The sequence below is a fragment of the Mangifera indica genome, chromosome 7 (assembly GCF_011075055.1).
Source record: "Mangifera indica cultivar Alphonso chromosome 7, CATAS_Mindica_2.1, whole genome shotgun sequence".
NCBI classification, from domain to species: Eukaryota; Viridiplantae; Streptophyta; class Magnoliopsida; order Sapindales; family Anacardiaceae; genus Mangifera; species Mangifera indica.
The window spans coordinates 7,466,429-7,471,932 of NC_058143.1; positions in this window are offsets into that span (position 1 = coordinate 7,466,429).

Consider the following 5,504-nt stretch of genomic DNA (forward strand, 5'->3'; position numbering starts at 1 on the left):
TCTCTAACTAGGTCCCACCATACGCGGGCCTCTCCCCTCATTAAGAAACTGGCATACCGAACTTTTTCTCTATCAGTTATAGGAAATAAATCCATAGTACTTTCCACCTGCTTGATCCATTCATCAGCCACTAAAGGATCGTTAGTACCTTTGAATTCAGGAGGGGTATGCTGATTAGGTAAGGAATAAATGGGCTCAAGTCTCCTTTAAGCTCTAATTTCTCCTCTCCCTTCATTCCTCATTTCATTTCTGATTTCTTCTATGACTTCCTCACGAATCTCACTTCTAATCTCATCTCGGATGGCATCTCTGACTATATTTTCAGGTGTGGGTCTATCTTGACTCTCAGTCAACACCTGACGGACTATATCTCTTATTTCTACTAGCCCAAATCCTGAACCAACTGACGGGGCAGGGTTAGACGGTTCTCCCATCTCTCTCTGAATACCCCTTCCACGACCCCGTCCTCGTCCTCGTCCTCGTCTTGTGGTACTCATCATCTAATAACTGCATAAGTGTAATTACATAATATTCTATTATTTGAATACAGGTAAAGAAAACAACTTACTGCAGTCGATTCTCGGGAGCTAATCTGTGAGACATGAGGGGCACCTGTGCAATATTAGAATACAAAACCATAGATATATTGTATTATATTATCACACATTATATTATATCTTCCATTAAGCGCCCAAAATCGCGTTCTGATACCAAAAATGTAACCTCTCCTAACCATTAGGTGTGTTACAGAAAAACGACATGAGTTCCCCTATTTTAGAGGGCCTGGGGAATTCTTTTTTCTATTTAATTATGCCTTATAACACTCCTAATTAATAATTCACATAAACCAGTCCTACCAATCGATTGGATTTTTATCACATAATCATAATAAATAAAATAAGTATATAATAATAACTATCATAAAAATTATCACCCACAGAAACTTTATAACCAATTTTCAAAACTAGTCATATATATATATATATATATATATAGATATTACATATACATCATAACATTTAAGTCAACAAAATTATGGTGCCTTCCTCCCTTAGTCTCATGTCTCATTAGTGCTCCCCGGGAACCTTTGCTGCATTTCTTTATCTGTAAAATATTAAATTAAACGGAGTGAGCGACTATGGCTCAGTAAGAAAATCATACTAAACACTTAAAGTATTTCATACCAGTATTAATCTCTTTCATACTCAACGTGTCTGGGCTATTCATATATAAAATTATTGACACGGACACGCATTAAACACATATCAGAATTCTCTTCTTTCACCAATTTATTCATTTTCTTACTATACAAATATGATTCATTCGTTATGATTTATGCATGTATGAGTGTCGGACTTTTCTATTTTCTGATCATACATCTTTCTAAATTCTTTATCGGCCACATAGGCTTGTATGTATGATTCTAATGCAATTTACTTTCATAAAATATTTACTAATTTGTTTCTCTCTCTTTCTCATTGACCGGTCTAGACTACATATGACAGTACTTGCAGTCACCATACAAAGCATAATTCTCTCTTACACGCATATTTTTTTTCTTTGCTGTCCACACAGTACAGCTGATTTTTTTTCTTTTGTTGTCCACACAGTACAGCTGGTTGTCCACACAGTACAACCAATTATTTTCTTTGCTGTCCACACAGTACAGCTCGCGTGTAAGGATTTTAAGTATGTTTTCTGCTTTCTTGTACCATATGAGTCATTTTAAAACCAAAAATACTTATTTTCCATTTTCTAAAAGCATGCATGACTTAGAAAATATTTTTCCTCTTTCTTTATTTTTTCTAAATCATGCATATGTTATGATTCCTCATGTATACATATATAACCATAATATGAAATATACACATTTGTTATTTTCCCTTATTATTTTCATTCCTTCTCAAACATCATATTATTTTCTCATGCATTTATATATATATATATATATATATATATATATATCATGCCTCAAATTAATTTCAATTATACAATATAGGCTTAATATAAGGGTTATTTCACCCATTTTATGCACATAATTAAGCAAAATTAACCTATATCACATAAAATGACATTTTTGCCCTTATGGCCAAGATTACCTTTTTACCCTTATGGCCAAAAATTACATTATGAATCCTAATGAATTTCTTTATCCTTTTGAGCATAAATCACCTTAATTCTAATACCTTACACACTTATATAAGTAAAGGTTATTTAAATAACCTAACTCAACTTTACTTCAAGTATGTAAAGTATGAAATTCTTACCTTTTCTTTGCTAATTTGGTGATTTAAGCTTATTCACCTTCTTTTCTTCTTTCTGGCAACCTTAATCAACCAAAAATATGATCATCCATCAAAACCTTAAACTTGACATATCTTAAAAATTAAATTTCTTACCTTAGAACTTATCAGAATTGACAGATCTATACTTTTTATAACTGGAGACACTGGAAATTAGGTGGTTTAGCTAGGTTTTTGGACGAATTTTGGTTAAGGGAAGCTTTAGCTAAAAAAAAATGGAGTTCTCTCAGCAATGATGAAGAAGATGAATAGATTATATGTTTTATAAACCTCTTGGACCATTTTGCCCTTAATCTTTTCCATAAATTACTATTTTATCCTTAGCTAATTACCAAAAACCCTTAGCACCACTATATAATTTCAAGTGTGCCCTTTAATTTTAATTCCCACTTTGTCCCTTGAATCTTTATAAAATGACCATTTTAGCCCCTTTGAAAAATATTGCTCATTTAGTAGTTTTCTATAATTCTTTTGTAATTTCTTTTCACAATAAGTTATAAAATCAACTCTAGGGGTAATTTTGGAAGTGGAGTTTACTGACACACCTGAATTCGGATGTTACATCCTGAGCTTGCTTCAATCTAGTCTTGATAGTCTTTATATCTTCCACCATCCTCTAGGTTAACTCAAGCCCAAAAACTTGACTCAAATCATCTCGCTCTCCTATCTCATCCCAATGTAATGAAGATCTACATTTTCTTCCATAAAAAGCCTCATATGGTACCATTTTAATGGTGGACTGGTAACTATTATTATATACAAATTTTATCAGTGGAACCATTTCATGTCATGTCATTTTGTAATCTAAACAACAGGCCCTCAACATATCCTCTAGTATTTGATTCACCCTTTCTGTCTGGCTATTTGTTTGAGGATGATATGCTGTGCTAAATGCCAGCCTAGTACCCAATGCTCTCTGTAAACTACCCCAAAAAGCTGAAACAAATTTGGGGTCTCTATCTGACAAAATAGTTTTAGGTACACCATGTACTCTCACAATTTCCTATACATAAATCTGGGTCAATTGATCTAAAGCAAAACTATCTTTCACTGGAATAAAATATGCTGATTTAGTCAATCTATCTACAATCACCTATAATGCATTATAGCCTTTTTGTATTTGAGGTAGGCCAATGATGAAATCTATTGAAATATCTTCCCACTTTCATTCAAAAATACTAAGTAGGTGAAGTAAACTCGAAAGTCTCTGATGCTCGACCTTGACTTGTTGACATACCAAACACTTAGCTACATAGTCACTAATATCTTACTTCATACCTATCCACCAATAAGTTTTCTTTAAACTCTGATACATCTTTACTCCCTCATGGTGGGCAGTGTAAAGTGTTTAATGTGCTTCATTCAAGATTTTCTTTCTTAATTCCAAATCTTGGGGAATACATACCCTGTCTCTAAACTTGAGCATGCCATCTATCATTTGAAACTCAGTTGCTTTCCCCTCACATATCTGTTGACTCATTTTCTGGCACCATAAATGTTCTACTTGTTTTTCTTTTATTTCATTGAGGAGATTAGGTTGAATTTCCAATCTGGCCACCCGACTCCCTATCACCTCAATCTGTTCCCTCTATAACTCTTCCTGTAACTCTATCTGAGTGGTGAGATAAGCTATGGCAATCTTTCTACTCAAGGCATCGACTACCACATTTGCTTTACCTAGCTGATATTTAATATCATATTCATAATCTTTGACTAGCTCCAACCATCTTCTTTGTTGCATATTCAAGTCTTTCTGAGTGAAAAAATATTTTAGACTTTTTTGGTCAGTGTAGATATTACATTTAACTCTATATAAATAATGCCTCCAAATTTTTAAAGCAAAAATCACTGCCGCTAACTCTAAATCATGGGTAGGGTAGTGTGTTTTATAATCTTTTAACTGTCGAGAGACATACACTATCACCTTACCTCTCTACATCAGTATGACTCCCAAACCATTATGCGAGGCATCGCAATAAATATCATAGTCTACACCCTTCTCTGGTAATACTAACATAGGAGCTGTAGTCAACTGCCTTTTTAGCTCTTGGAAACTCTTTTCACAAGCATCAGTCCATAGAAAAGAAGTTCCTTGTCTAGTAAGAGTTGTAAGTGGTTTGGCCAATCCGGCAAAACCTTGTACAAATCTCCTATAATAGTCGGTTAGCCCAAAAAAGCTTCTGATTTCTTTCACCGTCTTCGGCCTCACCTTGTAACATTCGAATTCAGGAGAGTGACTGGGTCTAATAAAACCCTTATCTAAAATTTCTTGCAATTGTTTCTTTAATTCTTGTAATTAAGTTGAAGCCATCCGATAAGGGGACTTTGAAATTGGGGCTGAACCAGGTTCTAACTCGATACTAAACTCTAACTCTCTCTCTAGAGGTAAACCTAGTAACTCATCAGGAAAAACATCTGAAAAATTTTGTACTATTGGGACATCTTAAACACCTAATCTTTGAATATCACATTCATGTATCACATGAGCTAAATATCCTGTACACCCATTTTTCAACAATTTTTGTGCCTTTACACTGTTGATCATCATACTAGGTTGATGGCCCTCTCTGAAACTGAAGTGATCCCCATTATCAAGTTGGAATCGAGCCTTTTTCTTTCTACAGTCAATCTAAACTCCATATCTTTCTAAGAAATCCATGCCCAAGATAACATCAAAATCGGGCATATAAAAAACAATCAAGTCCACCTTTAACTCTCTCCCATGTATCACTACCCTCTAGTCTCTTAACATCTTATCAGTAATCACACTCCCACCATCTGGCATCTCAACTCCAATGGAATGGGCAGATCTAACAGGTACTAAACCTACCCTTTTAATAACCCCCGGTATAATAAAAGAATGTGTAGCTTCTGAATCAATCAATGCATATAAGGAAACAGAGTGGAATAAGAGCTGACCAGTAACAGTAGATGGACTAGCCTCTGCCTGACTATAGGTAGCTGTAAAGACCCGTACATTAGTACCTCTCCCTGGTTGCACTAGTGGAATCAGGATTTGCTATGGTTATATCGGGACTAGCACCTTGGTACTCTAGCAATCCTTTGCTATATGCCCTAGCTATCAGCATCTATAACAAATCACCTATTTCTATCGGTACCAATATTCCCCACTATGATGTCTCCCATAAATTTGACATTGGGGAATATTTTCTTCTTAGGCTTCTTATCACTCTTTTCGCC